General features: G+C 44.2%; 1 long non-coding RNA gene across 8 annotated transcripts in view; it reads left to right on the top strand.

Annotated features, from left to right (window-relative positions):
- The first annotated feature begins 1555 nt into the window (after positions 1-1555).
- Positions 1556-25223, top strand: part of LOC128104718 (uncharacterized) — a 39426-nt gene continuing 15758 nt past the window's right edge. For 2 of the 8 annotated variants that reach the window (XR_008216059.1, XR_008216054.1), the window contains exon 1: positions 1556-20771. This is a non-coding gene — a long non-coding RNA (uncharacterized LOC128104718). Of the gene's footprint in view, positions 23760-25223 lie in introns of all 8 variants that reach the window. The other 6 variants (XR_008216056.1, XR_008216058.1, XR_008216057.1 and 3 more) reach the window with 6 other exon arrangements.

The raw sequence follows: 25223 nt of genomic DNA, 5'->3' as shown, positions 1-25223 counted from the left end.
AAGAGCCACTGGGGTGACAGCTGCCACCAGCACCCACACTGACCACCACCCTCCCTAACTTTTGCTTCAGGTCCAGTCTTCCCTGCAGCCACCAGCAGGTCAGAACCTCAGGCACAAAAGTTTCCACAAGATAAAGCAGGAGCAGCGACCTTTCTCCCAGAACCCTGAGCGTCTCAGTTACAGTTTTTACCTGAAGAGCTGATGCTTGGTAGAGTCCACCATCAGGGACCCCCCCCCCCCCACCTTCAATGGAAGCTGAATTTTCTTTAAAAAATGCCATGTACTTCTGAGGAGTCACCCAGCACTCACTGATTTGTGTCATGAAGGGCTTGTTCTCTGCCAGCAGGCTATCTTTTGGTAATTTGCTTGTTTGTTTTAAGACATGGTTTCATTATAGCTCAGGTTCAAGTTCACTATTCAAATTGGTTATTCAGCTGAGGATGACCTTAAACTTTTGATCTTCCTGCTTCTAGTTCCTGAATGCTGGGAGTATAGTTATGCACCAGCGGGCCTGGTTTTATGGGATCCTGGAGATCAAACCCAGGGCTCAGTTCATGTAAGGCAGTTGCTCTACCAACTGAGCCAGCAAGGTACATCTAAGAGACAGATCATTTAGTTCTATTAATGTGAGCTAAAAAGGGCAGCCTAGTCTAGTTTCGGCTATCTCTAGGTAACACTTCTCAGCACATCCAGTAAACTATAAAAGTGGCATCAGTCCCTTATTTAGATGCCATTTAATACTATAATTACATGGAGGGTGTTTGTTCATCTAGTTTTGACTTCTCTGTCTGCCCTCTGAAACCATTTTCTTTTGAGTGAGGGTCATATCTCAAGAGGCAAACAGAAAACTGAAATTCATAAGTGAGCAGTGGAGAAAAGATCATCAAAACCCCTTGCAAAACGAAGAGCATGCACTCATCCATGGGGCAATCACCTGTATGCCATCCTATAATGGATATATGATGCCATTCTGCCCAGCATCCCAGCACCTGCCCTGGGAATAGCTGCTCATGGGTTGTTCCATAGAGCAAACAGTCCTTTCAGAGTGCTTTTAAATGGTGAGGACAGGAAGTTTCTTTAGAGGCTATGCCCTTAGAGGATGGTGCTATGCAAATTCTGCTATTATTATTCTTTTAGCTCAAATTTATAATTGACTTTCTGTTAAACATTGCAGCAAGTTAAATTAATTCAGTATGATTACAGTCATTAAACAAATGCCTGGCAATGGCTGCTTTCTTATTTTAGCAGTTCCTCAAACCACTGGGGTAATACCCATACAAAGCCTTTTACTCCTTTGTCACCTTAATTGAGACACACACCCAAGTTCCACAGCAGAAGCACGCATACTACTTCATAGCGATGACCATGATTTAGAGTTTCTGCTGGACTAATTTACTTTCCAGTTTTCTCGATTGCACGTTGTACTAGGTACAATCTTTGAATTCATTATAGCATACACTAGCATACACGGAGCTTAAGACAATTTCTACCTGAATTAAGGAGAGGAGGAGAGGGAGGAGAGGGAGGGGGGAGGAGGGGGAGGGGGAGAAGGAAGAGTGCTTTAAAAACCAAAACATGAGCAAGAATTCTTCCATAGACACTTCAAGGAATTCCAGCGACTTGGGCAGTGATGGTTTTAGTCCGTTTCTGTATGCAACAGTCACTTCAAGAATGACTTGTCAGCTAAGCAAGCAGAATGGAAATGATTCATTCAGTCTTGAGTTAAAACTGCAGCGGTGAAAACATATCCAAGAAATGACTGCCAGGTGGATAGACGGAGCCTGCAGTCCTGCAGCCACTGTTGACGTCCAGGGTCATTTGCCTGGTGCCACCTTAGAAACTGTCCTGCTTCTGTACAGGACATTGAACGATAACATCCTACAGGTCAGCTGACTGCTGTGTCACACTGCATTCCTGCAGATGCCAGCTCCTGCTCCCGCAGATTGCCAGTCGAGATGCGGCAAAGCAGAGGCGGACAGCTAGGCACAAAGCAACCGAGTTTTAAACTTTGATTTTCCTGCTGCTGCCTAGCGTCTCACACGAAGACCATTACCTTTGTGAAGCCAGGAGCCGAGATGCGGTCTGAATGTGCACGGCGGCTTCTGACGTGGCAACATGAATTCTCAGCTGGGCAAGTACTGCTCGGAGCTTGCTAACCAAACTGTGTGTGATGGAGTTCGGCTGCTTTCCTACCTCATATTTGGGGGGAGGGGGTGCTTTTTGTGCCATGCTGTTGTACCTGCAGGAGACAATGCTTGGCATGATTTGTCTGACTCAGGCCTGGGCAACTCACCGCACTGGCACTGTGGGACTCCCCCAGCTCCCACTTAGGGCTGGTCACGGGACTGGTGTAACCCCCGACTCCTCAGTTAGATCATGCTTTAAAGGAGAAACCAGACTCATTGGCCTAACTCAATCCCAGTCCTTTCTGGATGCAGGACTGCTGTCGCCTATCTGGGACACAACCAGCCATCAAGTGGAGCATTGCTGGGGCTGCCGTCTGTGTGCAGGTGGAGCCTGGAAGAGTGACAGTCTAATGTCCCAACTAATTGTGCTTGCTAAGCACACAGTGGTCTGGATTAGTCTTTCTGCCTGGCAGTCCTCATCAAGTTGGGCTGAAATGAGGGTGCCAGCAAGCCTGCCTTAGCCTTGGCTCCTTCCTGCACTGTGCTATGCTAGCTGCTAGGATGGGTCACTCTGACAACAAAGAAGGGTGCTTGACTTCTCTTGTGATGCTTAGAGGAGCATAATTCTTCTTCCAAGTGCTCTCTCTCTCTCTCTCTCTCTCTCTCTCTCTCTCTCTCTCTCGTGTGAGTGTGTGTGTGTGTGTGTGTGTGTGTGTGTGTGTGCGCGCGCGTGCACGCGTGTAAAATTCATCAAACCAAAGAGCCTAAGAGATATCATCATGGACATGGCTTTTAATGATTTGGGGGGAAAGAGAAAAAGAAAAATGACAGCCCGTGGAGACAGCGATTTGAGAAATCAGCACATTGAAGTGATTGCCAATCTGAACTACTGGGTTTGTGAATCCAAGCCCTAAGGGAGTAGCCGGGTAACTGAGAAGGAGATCGTAGATAAAGAAATAAAAATGACAAGCGTAATGGAGGCTCTGCGAAGGGACTGTCAGAGCGTCAGTTCATGGATGGCAATCTCGCCAGGCGGAGATTGAATAATTCATAGATGGAAACCACCCTGCCTTCACCTTCGCATTTAAACCGGGCATGAGCTGAATCGCTAATAAAATTTCAAGATAAAGTAAAATGCCAATTTGAATCTGAAGAGCTTTTCAAAGCAGATGTCGCATCCCCGAATCTTTTGGTATCTTTTCACAATTATGCTCTGAGGACCGCACTTCATCAGGAAGCACCATTACCAGGGAAAATGACTGTGATTACAATAGCAACAATAGAATGCCATCGAATGATCTCTAATTTACCTAATTTGCTAAGACTGACTGGCTTAAATACCCATTGTGTGTTGCCATGCCCGGTCCACGGATCTATCTCAAGACAGAACAAAAGTGGCGTGGTGTGTGTGCTACCTTGATTCACACAGTCTAGGGGAGAGCATTCTCCTAAGCTACAATGTCTCTGTCATCTGCTTTTCATTTCTGTCAGCTTTTTGCCTTTTTTTTCTCTAATGCTTAGCCCTAAATGCCTTTTGAAGGAAAATAGTGAGCCTGTCTTTGCTACAGAACAGCACCGACTTGTTAATTTATACACTTTAAAAAAATTTAAAACATACAAGCATGTGTCTATTTGAGGGGAGGAGAGATTTGGTGCTGGGAGAAAGGTTTAACAAGCCAACTGAGATGGCGTGTGTGTGTGTGTGTGTGTGTGTGTGTGTGTGTGTGTGTGTGTGCATCTCTCTCTCTCTCTCTCTCTCTCTCTCTCTCTGTGTGTGTGTGTGTGTGTGTGTGTCTGTATCTGTGTCTGTGTTTCCTCCATATGAAATTCTTTCCCAGGATTTGTGATCCCTGTGGTATTTTAAGAACCTCTCCAATTGCAAATTTCAGGTAGCAGAGCCAGCAATCCCCCCACGTAGCTCTTTCAGAAAGGCTGTGTGCCTCATTCCATGATGCATCAAGGCTTTCAGGCTGCATGGCTGTGTTTGTGCCTGCTCAGTGAACAGAAGTCTGTGCCAAAGAGAACTTTTGTCTGGCAGATTGTGCCACTCATCTTGGGGAGATTGTGCCATTCTGAGGAGGTGGCACGGACTATGCATCCTCCTTGGGGAGCAGAGCGGAGTCATTTAGTGGACCAGGGGCTTCTGGAATTGTCCTTCTAATAGCATGGAGACAGCATGTGGTTCATGCCAATCAGCAATACCTTTGCGTTTGAATATTTCAGTGAGGGACCGGAGGTATGTATGACTGCCATTTGAGAAGGAGATCCCAAATCCCTCTCTTAAAACCTTGGGATTTTGCTCGAGACTCAGCCCTGATGAGTTCCTTCACACTTCATTCACCTGGTCTACCCATTCCTGTGTGTTCCCCCTACCTGCCCCTACCTTTTGGTAAGGTAAGTTGTGTTTCTAGTCATTTATATAACAGGCATGGGTGTTCCTTATCATCTGCTGTTAGTAGGAATGTGCTTCTGATGCTGTTTTTTCCTCCCATCTTGTTCTCACTGTGCTGGGGCAAACTCCTAACTTTCCAGTTCCCTGTTGTCTGCGCACAAGATTAAAATGTGGCATTTTGAAGCATGACTAAAATATTGTGTTGTGTTTTGTTTTTCTGGCTGAGTACATCTAAGGCTTTAATAGTGTTTAAAGGAACGGGGGAAACAGATTTATGTCGTGAACACTTTGATTAGAAGCAGTAGGCAGTTTTCTGACTATTACCTCCGTTGCGACATTGCTTTCTTTCGGTAGCCTGCTTTTCTAACATTGGCTCCACTACTGTCGCTAGTCCAGGAAGAGGCTCTACTGAGTGACACCAGAGTGTGGGGAAGTCCACACTGCACCGACACCAGCATTTCCTTCCCTGTTCTCTAATTAAAACACAATTTTGCTTATTAGCAAAGGATTGAACTTCTGACACCTGAAAAATTTTTTTAATAGCCAAAGTTTGAGCAGGATAATCATTAAGTGAGCCAATTGGTTTTTCTGTCCAATATTTAAGTAAAACAAGTACCTGCAAATTATCTAAGAATAAGTGGAAATCAGGTTTTATAATTTGGGGAGACTCATCACAAACTACTTTTAGGTATTGGGTAAGAATAGCAAGTTGGGGAGCTGATTTTTTAATGACGAAAGGACTTAGATATCATAGTCTTGGAAAATGAGGTTGTATTTGGTTTCTTTTGGCTGTAGGTACAAGAATGTTAGTGTTTTGTATATGATATCTGTAAGACTCCTTACCGTGTGTCAGTGCTTGCCAACAATGGTACTTTCGTTTGCTCTGCCTCTCAGAAGGCAGGACTGCAGAGTCACTTAAAGATTTTAGACACCGCTGTTTCTTTGAAATCAAACTTCCTTCACAAACTTACTGGAGTGATTTTTTAAATCATGTTTTTTAAAAAACATAAGTTCCTTAGGTAATTTTTAATTCACTATTGACAGTTTTTCCCTGTTCATAGATGCTCCTCATTTACAATGCTCTAGAAATAGATGAATCAGCAAGAGAGATGGTGAGGGCAACTTTATAACTGCAGACAGCTGAAAACAAGAGCCACTGTGAAAATACACGAGCAAGGACGAATTTAGGTGAAACCTAAGTCAAGAAATAGCTCCACTGTGTGTTTTAGTTTTTGTTTAGATTTTGAAAAAAATATTGTGGTGATTGTTTATATTTTTTGTGAGTACCTGTTTTACAGGTACCAATGATGCCTTGCCTCCACGTTCCTAACTTCCCAATGCTCCGGAGAGTAAGCTACAGTAGAAAGAATGACTGAAAATTTAAATCAGTTCCTCAGAAACCCATTTATAAAACTCACAGACACAGAAACGACTCACACTTTAAGGCAGAACGTGTAAATTTTGTCACTTGGTAATTAGTTATACTGGACATCTTTTCATGAGTGTATTTTACATTCCATCTCATCATTAAAGTCCAGCTTGGAGCAAAAGCCCAAATTGAAGTAAACCGAAGTTCCTCACAGAGAATATATTAACCTTCCCTGAGCATCTGCGAGCTACTTAGCAAAGCTATGGTGGATGCATTTCACAGATAATCAAATGATGATATTCATCATCAAGCCTCATGGCTGGATTCCTCTAATTGAATTATTTTGCAAGAAGAGCAGCATAATGTATTTCCCTGATTTTTAAGTGGGTAATAATGAAAACTGTCTTTACCAAATACCCATTTTTGTGTGATCTTAGTCTGGTATCGAGAAAAAGACAAGCAAAACCAAGAAACAGATAGAGACAATGCTTTCATCATCTGGTGAATTATTTTAGACAATGGTAAGATCAAATGAGGTTGGTATCTTAACATAAAAAAAAATCAAATTATTTGGAGGCATGTGTGTCTGTGTGTGGGTATGTACATGTGAGTGCAAATACCCTTGGAGATCAAAGAGTGCACCAGATCCCCTGAACTGGAGTTACAGACAGTTGTGTGGTACCCACTTTGTGCTGGGAACTGCACTTGGATCCTCTGCAAGAGCAGTATGTGTTCTTATTTGCTGACTGAACTATCTCTCCAGGCCCAAGGTTGGTATCTTGTGTCTGTAAAGTATCAACTCAAGCTTAGATTACCATCTCAGCTCTGCCTCCAGGCAAGTTCAGCTTGACCTCTCCCAAATGCTGCTGTGATTATTGACATTTAAGTACATTTCTAATTAATAGTCACTATACATTTGTGCCAGTCTCATATCCAAGAACTCAGTTGGGTCACCTGATAGACCCCCGGAGACTGTGCTTTCTTCCCCAAATGTTGAGATCTGCTCATCCTAGTGAACTGTCCATTAATACTTTCTTTTTTCTAATGTCTAAACAAGAAAAAAAATAACTTATTTTATATAGTAAGATTTTTTTTATTTTTTTCTTTATTTATCAAAAACTGAGGGATTTTTGCCCTCCAATTTTAAAACGCAAGCTCCTGAAGGTTGCACCAGACACTCTTGATATATTCTAGAGACACTTTGTGCCACATGAAAACAGAAGTGTGCTTTCTTCTCAAAAACTCTCTGTCTTGTTCAAAATTTGCTTAAGAAGAGCACTGAAAAGTTTGAATCTAGCTAAACATTTCAGCAAGCATATCCTTAGGGATGGAGTATGTTGATATTGGCAACTTACTTTGAAATGCATCCAAAAATAAAGAGATTGATGGATGAATAGAGAGGTGGTATGTACCTAGTTAAAGTAGAAGCTTATATGGGGGCCTTTCTCCATTCTCAGTCTCCATTCCCAGGCCAGACTTCATCCACCAACGACAGGCAGTCAGGGAGACCACTGGGAATGCACCACCATCACACTCCTGTACGGAAACATGGGGACCACTGCTAATGCACCACCATCACACTCCTGTACGGAAACATGGGGACCACTGTTAATGCACCACCATCATACTCCTGTACGGAATCATGGGGACCACTGCTAATGCACCACCATCACACTCCTGTACGGAAACATGGGGACCACTGCTAATGCACCACCATCATACTCCTGTATGGAATCATGGGGACCACTGGGGATGCACCACCATCGCACTCCCGTACCGGGGTGGAAGATGTGTAAGGCACCCATCAGCAGTTCCCAGGGCTGTTCTTGCTCCTGGGCTGGAGTTCCCTCCTCTTTCCCACAGGTCCATGGGAAGGAACCTGTGGCCTCTTGAACCATCAGCGGTTGGCCTGCTTGAACTCTTTGGTTGCTCCTCTTCCTCTCCACCGTCCCCACACCTGCCCTTTCTGCCTTCTCCCAACTCCTGGTTCCCCTCCAGATACAAGAGAACAGATTTACTCACTTCCTCCCAAGTCATTCTGTTTTGTGAATTTCACAGAAATGGTTACAGGAGACAAAAATGACAGATTAGAGAATCATATGACCTCTTAAAGGGATTAATTCATTTTTCTTGATCTCAATTAAAACATAAATGATTGAGGACTATCCTCTCAAGACCTCATTTCTCATTCATGTATTCACTCCTCCCTGTCCTGAAGTGGCACCACACTTCCAGAGACCTGTGTCTGTGTAGTTCCTAAAAAGAAACCTTTCTGAGCTCCCCACATCTGCGAGTTTCCTAGGCGCCAGCTTCTGCCGCTAGCTGTGGCCCAAAGCATTTCCATCCAGGAGCAGAACAAAGTCATATGGTCCTGTCCTTTGCTTCTTAGGGATAGGATGGATCCAAGGCCTCCCATTCCAACTTTGTCACCTACACAAGCAGGTCATCAGCTTGTGGGTCTGTCCCTCAGGCCAGTGTTCTTCCTTGAGCTGAGTATGCCCTAAGATTCTTTAGATAAGTAACTTGGGTCTATGGTTGCCTGAACTACCCTCCCCAGCCCCCCCACCCTCATTCTTTTGAAATGCTCACGCTCCTGTTCTTCTGAAGTGTTATTTGGATATGACATACTGAGAAGGATCTTAGGCTCTGCAGCAACTTAAGCTTAGATTACCATCTCAGCTCTGCCTCCAGGCAAGTTCAGTTTGACCTCTCCCAAATGCTGCTGTGATTATTGACATTTAAGTGAGTTTCTAATTAATAGTCACTGTACATTTGTGCCAGTCTCATATCCAAGAACTCAGTTGGGTCACCTGATAGACCCCCGGAGACTGCTCTTTCTTCCCCAAATGTTGAGATCTGCTCATCCTAGTGAACTGTCCATTAATACTTTCTTTTTTCTAAGGTCTAAAATTACCAACTCAGTGGGGATCCCAGCAAATGATTAAGTTCTTCTAGGTAAGTGTCCCAAATCCATATGTGTGCATGCGCATTGCAAGCCAGAGGTCAGCTTCTGATGTCAGCCCTCCGGTGCTCTCTAATTTTTTTTTTTTGAGACAAAGCCTCTCACTGGGCTTGAGGCTGGCCAGTTAGCTTAGGTTGGCTGACCAGTGAGTCCTAGAGACCTGCCTGTTTCTGCCTCCTGAGTTCCGAAATTTGTTCTTCTTGTCCTCCTCCTTCCCCTCCCGACTCCTCTTCCTTTCTCTTCCCATCCCTTTCCTTCCATTATTTACCTCCTGCCCTCCCTCCTCACTAACCCTGGTTGCCTCTGTCTCTGTCTGCCAGGAACTGTACCTTCAGCCCCTACCCACTAGGCAAGTGTTTTACCACTGAGCCATACTCCTAGCCTAGTCTTTTCATCCCAGGAAATACAGCAGATGGCCAAATTTCTACCAGGGAAACACATTCTCAGACTAGCAAAAGGGACCATTGGCTAGGCCACATAGCTCATAGGGACACAGCTTGCCCTATTGTGGCTCTTGTAAAGATGAAGAGTGAGTGGAAGAGGGGGATATGTCTCCCTGAGCCTGAGATGCTCTGCATGTACAGACGCTGGAGTCCCAGGTTGCCTGCCTGGCTTCTCCCAAGGACCGTCCTCCCAAGAGTAAGTTATATATGGGCTCCTGCCTCTCACAGGTGAATGAGGAGGGACTCTAGGTGGGCTGAGTGTCCATATATGTGGGGAAGGACTTTCCCGATATGCGAGAGAGCCAGGAGTGTGCAGGGGTGGGGTGGGGGGTGAGGTTGTAGGCTGTGCACCACACTGCTGAACATTCTGGTATGGAATACTATGCGTAATGGAGAATCTTAATGTGAGTCTGACCTGAAAAAGGTGTATTTGTGGGAGTAAAACTGTGCTATTAGCATGCTGACTGAGTGTGTGCTGTTTCTTACACAGTATAAAAGACATGGTGTGGCAGCACCCATCTCTTCCCTCATCCATCTGGGTCTTACAAACACTGGCCTGTACCACAGCTGGAAGAAGCATTTGGAGGTTCCTCTAGATACCAGTTGGTTGTAGTTGTCTTTGTAGGTAACTAAATTTTTAATATTAAAACACAGGGAAGAAAAAAATCTAGAAATCCCATTCGATAGTTGAGGCATACAGTCTATATAGTTTTTGAAAGATAAAATACTAAAATATGAATGTTTCATGTTCTAGTCATATTTGCTCTAATTAATTAGAATACTGATTGCCTGCTTTCTTTCTTTCTACTGATGAATCAAAAAGGCAGGCTGGGTTTTGCACTTGATCCAGTCCCCAGTTCTGTGGTCCTTGTGAGGTCCTCACCCGATGCATGGAAAGACAATGGTTATCATCATCACTCTGAAGAGGATGCTCAGGAGCCAGGGCATCTAAGGACAAAATCTCCCTCACCCTCTGCTGAATAGTATTCAGCATGAAACAGATGAGCTTGGAAGATGAAGAGTTAAGGAATACTCAAGGAAAGGACAGTCATTCCTTCATAAAATACAACTTAGAGTAATTTCCCCAGTCGGATTTTCAAAAGAAAATTCAAGGGATACAAAGAGAAAAGATTTAGGAAATACAGGAAAGTGATGTGCCTAAGACTATGAAAGTATCTTGCATCCACAAAGTTCTGCCTATGTATTGCTAACGTGAGGTGACATAAGTACCATAAGGCTGACGTAACGGGATCTGGAGCCAGACTACCTGGATCTGAATTCTGACTCTTGGTTTGGATGCAGTTTGCCATATTCAGAAACACACGTTGAAAGGTGGTGTTGGAAGAGATTAATGTTTTTCTTGTGAGACCAATGTTCACAGGAATGGCTTAGGTGGGCGGTGACAAAGCAAAGTGGCAGCTTTGCTTCGGCTGTCTCCTCCACACACATTGTGAGGTCCTCACCTGAAGCCAGGCACATGCTAGCACCCTGCTCTTGGACTTCCAGAACCATGTGCCAAATACACAGCATCTCTTTACACATGACTCGACTCCAAGTGTCTGATCCAGCAACAGAAAAGACTAGCCTGAGTGAGGATGGAATTCTTTCCTTCTCCATTCCTTCCAGGGTCCACAACAGTGTCTTTCTCACAGGGAAGACATCAACACTCACTAAGTTAATATCTATGAAACCAAAGAGAGTGCTGGCAGGTGGTGGGTTGAAATAACAAAACTAAAGCCCAGAGAGGTTAGCAACTTGTTCCCAAACACACAGCAAATTAGTCAAACATCTGGGGTGGGATAGGGGCATCCAAACCTTAGGCCTGTTTCAGAAAATTGCACATTGCCGGAGAGCTGATTTTGGTCAAAACACAGGTTTGTATAATTTGTTGCTTCTCTAAAGGAAAAACAAAAGAATTCTAAGAAGTCACACAGTGCTTGTCCTGGTAAACACTGACTTTTCTTCTCATTATACCTTCTGCATTCTGTGTTTTTTTTCACCCTATGCTGTGATTTTACAGGCTTTTCAAGTTCATTATTTAGGATTAATTTTTATTTTAACTACGTCTGTATGTCTGTGAGTTTATGAGTGTGAGTGCTGATGCCTGAGGAGATCAGAGACTTCAAGTCTCCCTGGAGCTGGAGTTATAGGAGCTTGTGAGCTGCCCAGTGTGGATGCTGGGAACTGCTCTTAACCGATGATCTGTCTCCAGCCCTCAAGTTCATTTGTAAGTTCCCACAAGTAAGTCTGTGGAGATAGGCTACAGTCACTGTTTTCCTTGTGTGTTAGCTGTTCTGGAGAAAAGACAAGTGATATGTGATTACACATGTGCACACACAAACACACACCACACACATAAACATGTGATCACACATGCACTCACACATGCACACACGTACACATGCACCTAGGTATGTGCACACACATGTAAACATCCTTGTAGCGGGGCAAGAGATAGCATGATAAGATAACAGAAGGGTAAGAAGAAATGGGGAGAATGTATAGTAACGTAAGAAGGAAAGTAACCCCAAGCACTCTCCCTGCTTGTGGACTCTTATTAAATCCTGCACATGTAAGTAAACTCTGAGGTAGATATTACATTGCACACACCTGCCTTGTAAATGACCTAAACATTAGCATATCATGGGTATGTGTTAGAGATATGCCTCAGTCATAGAATGCTTACCTGGCACATACAAGGTCCTGGGTTCAAATCCTTAGCACTGCCAAAATAATCAGAAATAAACATAAACCCCCCCAAAAAACCAAGAAGTGTAATAGGTCTTTTAGAGCTGGTGAGATGGCATGTGTTCTGATCTCCATATATAGACAGTGGCATCACACACACACACACACACACACACACACACACACACACACACACACACTATGTAAGTAAATAAAAATTATACATATATAAAGTGGGCCTGGTGAGATGGCTCAGCATGTAAAGGCATTTGTCCCCAGCCCGACACACTGAGCTGGATTCTCAGGACCCACACAGTGTGTTGTGTTCTTGCACAGCTTTAGGGTTTGACCGACTGGGGTGGTGAGGGAGTGAAGACAAGACAAACACACAGACAGAAACGGTGGGATTGGGTGGACCGGACTCTGAGCTGGAGACGCCACAGCACCCTGGAAGCTCAACGTGTTTATTATAGACAGCCGAACAGGGAGTTGCTGCGTACAGCTGAACAAGGAGGCAGGGGCTGAGGCACTGCGGTCCTTAACTGGGCTGTGTCCTTGCCAAACAATAGGGACCACTCAGGACTTCACTCCCTCCCGACCACAGTGGAAGGAAAGAAGTGACTTTTGAAAGCTCTCCTGTGATCTCCACTCACTCAGCGTGGCACACACTCCCCTCTGAGCAAACAAAAAGTACATTTTTTTAAAAGCTGGAAGAAAAGCCTTTTGAAAAAAAAAAAAGTATGCTTCCTAAACTCTTGAACGGTGTTTTTTTTTTTAAAAAAACCTGAATCTTTTAAATGGCTGTGTATTGTTCCAATGTGTAATCCCTCTAGTGGGATGTTAAAAGTTTCTCTAGTGCTCTTTATTATACATGCAATCAGGTGACTTATTAGAATGTTAGTGTAAAACACTGAGAATATTTGGAGACTAAATTGCCTGATTTCTAGGCTGTAGTTTCATTTTAAAACTACAGATGTCTTTCTTCTCTCTTCTTTCCAAGCTGCACCCTGGATGTCTTGGACCCAGAGACAAGGCAACAGACTCTTGCTATAAAAGCATGTTCCTGGGAGGGTGAGTGATGGGAAGTGCAGCCTACAGGAAGTCGCAGGCAGGATGGAGAGGATGGAGGCTTTGAACTTGCAGAGGGTCTGGGACGTTTGGAGTCAGGGAAATTAGGTTTGGTTCCTCCTAAGGCTGGGATAATAGAACCTTGGTAGGAGACTCTGAGGATGCCTGGTGAAGACCCTGCACCCCTGTGGATCAAGGAGGTGTAAGACCAGCAGAGGGGATGGCTGTGACCATACATCCATAGAAACCAACTGGGAACCATCTTACCTAAATTCAAATATGGGCTATTTTCTACAACTCCAAGGGATGGAGGAAGAAAACTCCTAAATAGAAACAGCGAAAGACTGGGCACCAAACCTGCACCTGATCATTTCCTTAGGATGTGTTTCTGCAAACAGAATGAACCTGAGACTCAGAATGACTTAAGGCTTTCTGTGCATTTATTTTTCAAGTCTATGTGGCTTCTATTTATCTCTGACAAAATGTTATTAGGGAAAGGTGGGAGAGCAAAATTAGCCAAGCTAATTGATCATTAAGTATAATCGTCCATTAAATACAAATTTCCATTTATAATCTATTTCATCCCAGAGGATTTCAATTATTAGATTGCTTTATTGATACACCGAGGAGATAATCATTAAGTGTGTAAACAAACAATATAAATTTCCACACGAGAAAGAGAAGAATATTGATCGGCTATGCATATTGTCAGGAAGTCATCTAGAAGGGTGAAAATAGGTACTAGAATAAACAGAGGCGAGTCTCATCTCAAAACCTATCTCCCACCTCTTGGCAATTTCTCAATAGTTTTAGGACATAACCCCATTTTGTGGTCAATGGTTCAGCTGTATGAACTTGGGAAAGTGGCTTGACTTCTCTGAGCCTCCAATTTCTCTTTCATAAGCAGTGGGTAATGCTGAGACCTCATCTTGGAAAGTTTCCAGCAAAAATAAAAGAATTAAACTTGGAACTTTCTAGAACATTCCTGGTGCCCCATGAGCCTGTGAACATCTTCAGGAGCATGGAGCACAATGTCGAGCCTCTGGCCTTACTCTCCAACATGCCCTCTCCCTGTCCCCACTCCATAGGTAGACCCCAGCTGACATAAGGGTCTTGTCACACTCTCAGCTCCCATAGTCTTATTTTTCCTGACTTCCCAGGTTTCTTTTCTGTCTGGAATGAGGGCTTCACTCTTTTCTTGCATTTCTTGCTGAATGCTTCTCCTGGAGAAGTAATAAGGATTGCTGATCGCTGCTTCTATCTAGTCCTTGTCTTGGCAGACCAGCATTGTTAAGAAGATAATGGCTTTCTTTGCAAAACCCTTCAGTCTGAGCTGGACACAACTCTCAGGGCCACTTGTGATAATTAGCAGAGTATCTTAGTTGCTCCAGCATAGGAAAGTTCCCTGAGGTCAGGGAGCATGTACACTGTTCATATCAGTTGGTCCCTGTCCTCTGTCGCCATCTTAGGTACTCAATCATGGTTTATGTTTGTTCTGTTTGGTTTCTTGGTGCTAGGGATCAAACCCAAGGCTCCTATATAACAGACAAGCACTCACCACTGAGCTACCATCCCGGACTCAACCACCATCTCCTGAATGACTTCACTTGTCATAGCATAATGCAGAGTCAGGGGACAGGACACCTCATGTTAGTTTTGTTCCAAGCATTCTGCCTTCATTTCACTAGACTTACATGGAGCAAACAAGCCAGAATTGTGACACTTTCACAGATTTCATGAATTGCAGTTTCAAAAAAGATGCCATGTGGTACCCAGGATAGGTCTTTCTGATAAGATCAGTGGCCAGGATGAAAGCCGCAAGATACTGGGCAAAAAGTTTGGCATTCAAAGTGGGGCAGATCCTACCCAGCTTTGTAGATGAGCTGTGTGACTTGTTTGCTGTTTCTGGGTCTCATTTCTTAATTTAAAAAATATAGCTGAGGGCTGGGGAGATGGCTCAGTCAGCAAAATGCTTGTGGAGCAAGTGTGAGGATCCGAGTTCAATTCTCAGGACCCATGTGAAAAATCTGGGTAGGGTAGCATGTGACTGTACTCTCACAACTGAAGCAGAGATAAGGGCGTTCTGATTAGCCAGTGTAGCCTACTCAGCAACTTCAAGACCAGTGAGAGACCCTGTCTTTAAATAAAAAAGGTGGACAGAGCCTAAGGTAGGACATCCTAATTTGTCCTCTGGCTTCCAAATGCATTGTATCCCGATATTCATCCACCCCTCATAGACACACACACACACACACACACACACACACACACACACACACACACACACACATCATACCTACACACACAACTGTAGCTAGCAGCAGCTACCTTGTGATGTGAGGAGGTCTCACCACAGCACGGATTTCCAGTATTCCACCACTTAGAATATCAGCTCCTAAGTAGATGCTCAATAAAAATCTGTTGGCTATATATGAAACGAGCTAAAGACTATTGGTGATGTGTGTCGCAGAGCCCGGTGTGTGCTGGAAAGAGCTGCTAGCTGTCAAAACTCCACAGAAGCAACAGGGGCTATTGTGCTTCCCTCAGGGAATCAGGAAATACAATAAAAAAAAAAAAAGGGCCGGAGAGGTGGCTCAGCAGGTTAACGTGCTTGCCATTAGACCTGATGGCCTGACCCCCATCTCTCGGACCTACATGATGGAAGGAGAGAACCAATTCCAGGAAGTTCTGCAAGCTGTCCTCTGCCTCTGCATTCATGTTGTGGCACACATTACACCCCCATAAATAAATAAATGTAATTTTTAAAAATTAAAAAAAATCACTTTGAAAGAAGTGTGATGGGGCAGCAGCTGGGCAGTGGTAGCACACACCTTTAATCTCAGCACTCAGGAGGCAGAGGCAGGTGGATCTCCGAGTTTGAGCCCAGCCTGGACTGCAGAACGACTTCCAGGAGAGTTAGGGCTACACAGAGAAACCCTATCTCAACAAACAAACAAACAAACAAACAAGAACAACCCAAAACAACATAAAAATCAAAACCCAAAAAGGGCTATCAAGAAGGCTCAGTGGGTACAGGTACCGGCTGCCAAGCCCGAGCATGGAGTTTGATCACTGGGACCATGTGATGGAAAGAGAGAGAACTGACTCCTGTAGGTTGTGAATGCTGTCATTCATTCATACACACACACACACGCACACACACACACACACACACACACACACACACACACCCCCCCACATGGATGCCATAGCACATGCTACACAAAAAATAAATAAATGTGATTAAAATGTTAAAAAGTAAATGTATGAAAGAAATTATTTGTTATTAAGAAAGAAGTCCCATGTCACAAAGGACTGTAAAGGAAGAAAATGTCCTTAGATTAGCTTTAAATATGGTGTAGACCGGTGTAGAAAGGGGCCTCCCCTTGGTCATTCCCTTACTCTCTAGTTAACATGTCCAGGCTGACCCAGACCTGGGGAGGGTGTCCTTGTCTAGGACAGATGAGCCATTGCCATTACGGGTCCCGGTGTGGCCAAGTCTATGTGGCCATGGGAGGCAGAAAGACCAGGCGATCTCCGCACACTTGCCAAGTGCCATGCAAATGTGTTCATAAAAATAAGCACAACCTATAATCTTGTAGCATATTCTGTCTAGGGAAGTTTTGTGACTGCATTGTAAAATGCCCACAGCACATTCAAATGCTTCTATCACATCTACCTAATAGAATGTTAGACCAATTTTTAGATAAATGGTCCAAATGCATTTTATTAGTGTGAATCAATGTTGAGTTTCTGATATTTTGCTTGTACCTCATTTATTAAGTCTTTTTTCTTGACATACCTGGAATCAACTGTGAATAAGAGGTACAACATTATTCCTAGAACTGGGGAGACAAATAAACTTTGGAAATTTTCCAGTGAAGATGGAGGTGGGGCATGGCCAGCATTTCTCGTGTGTGTGTGTGTGTGTGTGTGTGTGTGTGTGTGTGTGTGTGTGTGTGTGTGTGTGTGTGTATACATAGAATATTCTGGAGACAGGGTCTCAGGTTTCCCAGTCTTGAACTTACTATGTAGTCAAAGATGACTTTAAGCTTCTACCTGCCCAGTGCTAACATTCCAGGCACACACTACCATGCTCATGTGGAGATGGAGATGGAATCCAGGACTTTTTGCACACTAAAAAAAATTCTACCAACTGAGCTACATTCCTAGCCCATAATCCTGTATTTTTATTACATCTATCTATCTATCTATCTATCTATCTATCTATCTATCTATCTATCTATATCTATGTACCCATCCATCCATCCATCCATCCATCCATCCAGGGTGTGTGTGTGTGTGTGTGTGTGTGTGTGTGTGTGTGTGTGTATGTGTGTGTTTTGTGTGGGCACACATGCCATGGCACATGTGTAGAAATCAGAGGACGATTTGTAGAAATTAGTTCTCTCCTTCTACCACGTGGGTCCCAGGGATTGAACTCAAGTCGTCAGGCTTGGCAGCAATCACACTTACATACTGAGCCATCTCACTGGCCCTCTCCTGTATAAATACATATATTTATACTGTGTGGTAATTTGAGAGGTCAAGAATGGATAGTTTTCAATTAGTGAATTGAATGATCGTATACCTAATGAAATCATTGGATAGTCTTTAAGCTTCAGGCAATGAAGTCTCTAAGTCTCTAAGACACAGAGGGTATTTCTCTACTCAAATCTTTTCATATTCAGAAAAATGAGTAGCCGACTTGAGTCTTTGGGGAGGTTTTCATATGGCCTAATGACAAGACTATTCCAAATAATATATAGAACTCAGTTGACTGATCTTGTAGCAGATAACCACTGAATATCCTGACACTGGTTCCTAATCACTTTTTTCTTTCCTGCCTCTACTACAGGTGCTGGGAACATAAATCTCTATGTCCCCTGCTTCCTGTGTCCCTGAAAGTGAGGACAAGAAAACTAAGGACCCTCACTGTTCAGTAACTACTGAGGTGATGGGAGGCAGGGCTATGGGTTCATGTGATGAAAGATGACTACCCTGTCTGGTGGTACTGCTTTCTCCTTCTTCTATCAAGTGCTGATGTGGTGCTTGGAATAGTGGTACCAGTGTCTAATCACAAGGAAAAGACAACGGCACCCAAGGCCACCAGTTCCCATTTCTTATTGCTGCTATTGCATGTGCATGTGTGTATGTGTGTTCATATGTTTGTGGGTACACATTGTGTGTGGGGGTGTGTGGAAGCCAGAGATTATCACTATGCCTGCCTGACATTAACATGGGTGCTAAAGATTTGAACTCTATACTGCATCCTTGTGTGCCAAACACTCTTCCTATTGAACCATTTCCCCACCTTCTATGGGCCCTAAATCTAGAGTTCTTGGACCACTACTGGTAGCTACTAGCCTCTAAACTCCTGAGAGAATCTATCCCTGCTCTGTTACGCCACTCTTGGTGGGTATTATATTGTTTGCAGTTGACCTCAAAGAATCTTGAGTTCACCCTAAAGATGTCATGTGACAGAAAATACATAAGTCCGATCAACTGCAGTAAATAGATCACTGTCCTATTTTGTAAGGTGCTTCCAACAGCTCTTGAGGACATTGGTTCCTTTGTTGCCCTTCTCTTCCAATTCTTTGACACCCTCCTCTCTGTCCCATTCCTAAATCTCTAGGTCTGCTTTTCTCTTCTTCTCATTATTATAATTATTATTAATTATTATTATCTTGTGGACCCCAAACTGGCTTCAAACTGGCTATTTAACTGAGGATGACCTTGAACTTCCAATCCCGCCTCATCCTCCGGAAGTCTGGGACTAGAGGTATGCGCCCCCACGCCTAATTTTATGCACTGCTGGAGATCAAATCCAAGGCCTCACTCATGATACACAAATGCTCTACCAGCTCAGCTCCAGCCCCACCTCTTAGGGCTGCTTTCTTCTTAAGGACATACATCTGTGTGTCACTTTTTCTGTAAGCTGTGCCCTGCACCACGGTTCTCCAGCAGGACACTTCTCAGTGTGGTCACTGTGCAGAGTTTCTCATGAAGTTTCCGTTGTAGATGCTGTGTCCCACTGTCCCTATGTATTGACACATGTCCCAGTTTGTATGTGTATTGGTGGAGGGGGGCAGTGATAACATTATTTTTCTTGGTTCAATATTAGCTTGAGAGATGGGGGTCACTGGATCTTCCTGTTTTAACTTCTTCACAAAACAAACTATTGAGTCACAGGTTAAGTAATCTGCTTCTACATGTCAGTAACCCTGCAGAAAGAGAGATGAACACTGGATGGGAGAGAGAAATTGCATTAGTAGTCACTGGCCACCTAGTAAATGGCAGTTTGACTATGCTATTTTCGGGTGAGCATGGATGTTCTAATGAGTAAGGTGCTGTTTCTATCAAGTTCTGGAAAAATTTATTTTTTAAAATAAGACACAGGACTAAACACAAGTCAGTTATGAATGCTTATTGCTCTTTCTGGGAGTTCAGTTCCCAGTATTCATGTTGCATGGCTCACAGTACTGATACCTCCAACTCCTGTCGATCTGATACCTCTTCAGGTACCCACAAATACAAACACACGCACGCACGCGCGCACACACACACACACACACACACACACACACACACACACACACACACACAAACATACACCAAATAATCCAACTCAATTTCTTTTAGCAAGCAAAATTATCCTTGGAAATAAGTTCTTAAGCCAGACATAGTAAAGTCATGTCTGTCACGCCAGTTCTCAGGAGGGTGAGGCAGAAGGACTGTTGTTCCAGGCCAGCCTGGGTTATATAATGAGTTCCAGGCCAGCCTGGGCTACAGTGTAAGACTTTGTCTTCCACTCCCACCCAACTCTCACCAAAGAAAGAAATTAAATTCCTGCTAAATAAAATGAGATGGCTGAGTTTTGTTTTCTCTAAGGTCAGTCCAGCTTCTTCCTTTAAAAAACCTGCTGCTTCGGGGGCTATCTCAGAAAGCATATGTATACAGGAGACTAGGAGAATGCTCATGGAATGCTGGGGTCATGGAAAGAGCATGGAAGTCATTCTCGGTGGTTTAGACCCGGTCAAAGCCAGGCCAATTTGAGCATTGTGATATGTTATTTCATAAATAGTTTAATCCAACCAATAAAAAAGGGAGGCAATAATATACAGGATAAACAAACTGAGAAATTTGAGTCATCAAGGTATTACTCCTCCATATACTTAAGTCCCAGAGGAAGTGTGCTGGCTGCATTTATGTCAAACAGCAGAAACTACAGTCATCTGAGAGGACGAAACCTCAGCTGAGAAAAACGCCTCCTTAAGATGGAGCTGTGGGCCAGCCTGTAGAGCATTTTCTTAATCAGCGATTGATGGGGAAGGGCCTAGCCCATTGTGGATGGTGCCACCCTTGGGCTGTGGTCCTGGGTTCTATAAGAAAACAGACTGTGAGCAAGACATGTAGGGCAAGCCAGTAAGCAGCACCCCTCCAGGGCTTCTGCATCAGCTCCTGCCTCCAGGTCCCTGCCCTGTTTGAGTTCCTGTGCTGACTTCTTTTGCTGATGAACAGTGATGTGGAAGTCAACAAATAAACCCTTTCCTCTCCAACTTGCTTTTGGTCACGGTGTTTCGTTGCAGCAGTAGAAACCCCAGCTGAGACAGAGGGGAAGGGAGTCGCTGTGCAGTGAGCAGCCTGGCAGACCTTGTCTTTGGAAATGGACCTGAATATCACTGGAGGGGGTGCAAACTGAAGACACCCATCACCTAAAGGCGTAAGCGGAACAGCAGCCCTGGGGGTTATTCCTACCTGTGATGTCTAGCCAAACAGGGAAGGCCTGTACAGGGAACTCGCACTCTGCAAGTATGTTAGGTTCATGGAGTAAGGCTGAGCCACTGTTTCCCACAGAAGAAAGGGGAAGAAAGTGGTGATGCCTTGACACTGAAGGGGTTAGCCTGCCCTCCTCCATCCTTGTGCTACTTTCCCTTGACACTGAAGGGGTTAGCCTGCCCTCATCCACCCTTAAACTAGTTTCCCTTGACACTGAAGGGGTTAGCCTGCCCTCCTCCATCCTTAAACTAGTTTCCCTTGACACTGAAGGGGTTAACCTGCCTCCTCCATCCTTGTGCTAGTTTCCCTTAACACTGAAGGGTGTGAGATTCAGGGACTGAATCCTTTTGTTGTAAGTCCATTTCTGAGCGCACTGGTGGAACTTTAATTCTCCTCCCTGCAGAAACGGGAGGATAGCAAGGTACCCAGTGCTGGTTTGCTGACTTCGATGGTCCTGTTGTGGTTTTGTAGAAGAATGTCCCTTGATGATAGGAAAACATACACTAAGATATTCTAGGTGATGGAACAACAGGCCACTAACATACTTCTGGATGGTTCTGATAAAGAGCTATCTGTGCAGAAACTCCAGCATCTCTGCAAATTGGTGATAATTTTGAAAAGTAAAGTATGGCACTGGGTGTGATGGTTCCCTTTGTAATCCCAGCACTTGGGAGGCTGAGACAGAAGAACTGCCACAAATTCTGAGGCTAGCCTGGCCTAGCTGTGTAGTAAAACTCTGTCTTTTAAAGGCAGACAAGATCTCCCAAACAACCCCTCAATCCCCAAAGAACTTATAAACAGTATCAAAGCAAATAATGAATCATTTAAAAACCATTATCTAACTCAGAATTAAAAAAAAAGATTTATTTTATTTAATTTAATGTGTATGTGTTTTGCTTGCATATGTTCACACCAGTTGCTTGTAGAGGCCCTGGCATAGGATCTCCTGGAACTCGAGTTACAAACAGTTGTGAGCAACCATGTGGGTACTTGGAAACAAATCTGGGTGCTCTTAACCACTGAGCCATCTCTCCGTCTCTCCCTGCAGTAATTCTTAAAAGCAAAAACCAACAATTTTCCATTGTCAAAAATAGACAACAGCTTTGTTTCTATGGAATTTGCCTGAGTATTAGCACCAATGCCACAGGGCACAAGAATGTGGGTGCCACCCACGTTCAGGGTGGGTCTTCCCCCCTCAGTCCTCTCTGGAAATACCTCACAGACACACCCAAAGGTGCACCTTAGGAATGCCCAGGGTGTTTCTTATCCAGTCAAAGTGACAGTCAAATTAACGATGCATTGCATTTGATACAGAAACCTTGCCCTGGGCATGTAGCTTAGTTAGAAGAGTGCTTGCCTGGTACACACAAAGCTATGGATTCGAGTCCCAGCACTGCATAAACCATGAGTGCTGGCTGTGCTTGTAATCCCAGCATCTGGACAGTGAAGGAAGAAAGATCAGGAGTTGGAAGTCACTAGTTAATGAGTTTCAAACCACACGGAGCCACATGAGACCCTCAAACAAAATAAGCCAAAAAAAGAAAAGAAAGAAATCTTGCCTGGTTTTGTTGTCTGGCTGACATCTCTGCTGACCCGCTGTCTGGGTTGTTTTCCCACATGATGGGGTTTGTCGATCCCTTTCCATTCCTACGATGGATTCTCTGACACTGAAGGGAAACTCCCTCAGACACTTGATTCAGAATCCAATCCAGATTAATACTGGGTCCATGTGAACCTCAGCCTCATATGAGAGTAGGTGAACTTGTATCAGCAGGAAGGAACATTCTAGATAAGCTTCCTGGGAGGCAGCTAGGTTAAAGAAGAAGACTCCTGGGGTTTGAGAGTGTGCTGGCCACTTGTATGCGCTCTTGGGCAAGTCACTTGAACTCTTATGTATCTTTTACTTATGAGACATGGAAACTGTGTCATATAACCAATGAGATGTTGTGTATGAAGTGTCACAAGCTTCTTGTACTTGAGAAGTCTGAGCATGCACTGAACACCCTGAGGTGACTGGTGTTTCAGTCTACCCAGAACAGGATGGACTGATTCTCTCCAGGCACAGCCACATTCCCACATTTCTTCAGGCTCAGTGAGAATGCTCAGTATTCCATCATTTGGGACAGGCCACGCTATCCAGCAATAACAACCAACTCCATATCTCAGTAGCTTTTAGAGCAACCAAAAGTCCATTACTACTGTTTTCTTCAAGCAAAGACCTCCGAAGGCCCTGGTGACCTTCCAGGGAAGGCTTCCCTTTGGGATAGTTCAGCCTCCTTCTTCAGACAGGGCTTTATGGTGCTGAGGCAGGAAAAAAGGGGTACAGCTGAGCTGGAGTGATTAGATGCTTGAGTCAGATAGGAAATTCAATTTCCCTCATGTTGCATTGGTAAAGACCAGACCTGTGGCCTGATTGGAATGCGAGAAGCTAAAGTAATGTAATCCCTTGAATTTCTTAAAAGCAAAAAGCAAGTGAGACCCTGTGGCTCTCTGTCTGCTGGGAAGGGAAGTTCTAGTCAAGTGTTATTAGAATTGCCAAGTTTGTAAACTCCACAAAGCCTTTGGTGGCCACTCCAGTCATCTCCACAAATGATTCCCCTCTGAAACAAGAGTGTAATGATATCTATTACATTTAACCTGCTTTCTCCTCCCCCCTTTTCATCATTTTTGCAGTTTGATGACTCAGAGCAGTGGCATTGAATCACACCAAGCATATACTATGTGCTTACCACATACTGATGGATGAACACCACTGTACAGAAACTACATTTGAAAAGGCAATGGATTGATAGATCCAAAGTCACAAGGCTGTGATGGAGCCAGAGAAAGATTTTTCTTGCATCCTGCCATTAGCCACAAGAGTGCTTTTATTACTTCCTTGAGAAAAGTTGGCCCCAGCAGAGTCATTTATGTCTGTTGGCAGTTTCCAAAGGTGATTGCCGTCTTCAGCCTTGGACTCTATTCATGCCCAGAATGTTCCGCACAGTCATAGGGCAAAACAATGTCCGGCACAATTAGAGGCAGTATCCTGACTACAGTTACTCCACAGTGCTCCTCCCAACAGAGAAAGTACAAAGCCACCACTCAGATGCTACCCCTTCTTAGTTTCATTTCCTGTTGCTGTGATAAAAGACCCCAACAAAAGGACCTTAAGGGAGAAAGGGCTCATTTAGCTCACAGTTCCAGATTATAGTCTGTTATGGTAGGGAAGTTAAGGCGGCGGGAACAGGAAGCAGCTAATAACATTACATCCACAGTCAAGAGCAAACAGTGAATTAATGCAAGCATGTTAGCGCCCACGCTTGCTTTCTTCATTTTTAGAAAGTCCATGATTCCCTGCCTAGGGAATGGTGCCACCCACAGCAAGTGGGGTTTCCAACTTCCATTAATGTAATCAAGGTAATCGTCCTCATTCATGCCTACAGACCAACTTGATCTAGACAACCCCTTGTTGAGACTGTTTTCTCAAGCGATTGTAGATTGTGTCAAGCTGACCGAGTAAAATTAACCAGCACATGCTCTGTAAAGTTATTAAGCTCCAATCAGAATTAGTTATCATTTGCATTAATAGCTTGCCTATCTTCTTTACTGGATTCTGTGAAACAGAATCAGGGAACTATTTAGAGGGAGAAAGGGGGCTGGAAAGAGGGGGATATTGATACCAGAGATCGGAGAAAGCGGGGGCGGGGGGGGATGAATGAGATTAAAGTAGAGTGATAGATATGTATACAAATGTCACAGTGAGACCCATCCCTGGGCCTGGGAAGGTGACTCAGGGAGTAAAGTGATTGCTGTGCAATCGTGAGGACCTGAGTCTGGGTCCCCAGAACCACATACAAGCCAGGAATAGCAGCATCACCCATTATTCCAGTGCTGCGGAGGTAGAGCGGGCTCTCTCACCCGCGAGGCCATCAGCTGAAACAGAGAATTATGGGTTCAGTGAGTGATGTTGTCTCAGAATGAAAAGGAAGATACCGAGCAATAGAGGAAGACACTCCGCATTGACCTCTGGCCTCCACACAGGCACAAGTACACCCCATATAGGTGCCTCCACTTGCACACATCACACCAAACACATGCACATAGAAGCCCGCTCCTTTGTATGACAACACAAATCTTAACGATAGAAAAGAGGGGAGATCTGGCCTTGTACACAGTTTTTAACCCCCTGCTCCTGAGAGGCTTCTTAGACTAACAAAGAGCAAAACTGGTGTCTGCCGAGTCAAACAGAAGCCCTGCGTTCCCTCTAAAAGCCCCAGTGGTAGCCTGCACCTTCCTTGCTTGCTGTTTTTTAAAATGGTAAATTGACATCTGCATGCAAAGAGGAACATGGAGGCAGGCTGAGTTTGTATTCTCAGCTGTTGCCCAGACCATGCCAAAAGAGAGACTTCGATTT

This window comes from Peromyscus californicus, unplaced genomic scaffold, assembly GCF_007827085.1.
Source record: "Peromyscus californicus insignis strain IS unplaced genomic scaffold, ASM782708v3 Scaffold_8__1_contigs__length_139910024, whole genome shotgun sequence".
Lineage (NCBI taxonomy): Eukaryota > Metazoa > Chordata > Mammalia > Rodentia > Cricetidae > Peromyscus > Peromyscus californicus.
This window is presented reverse-complemented; position numbering and strand designations above follow the sequence as displayed.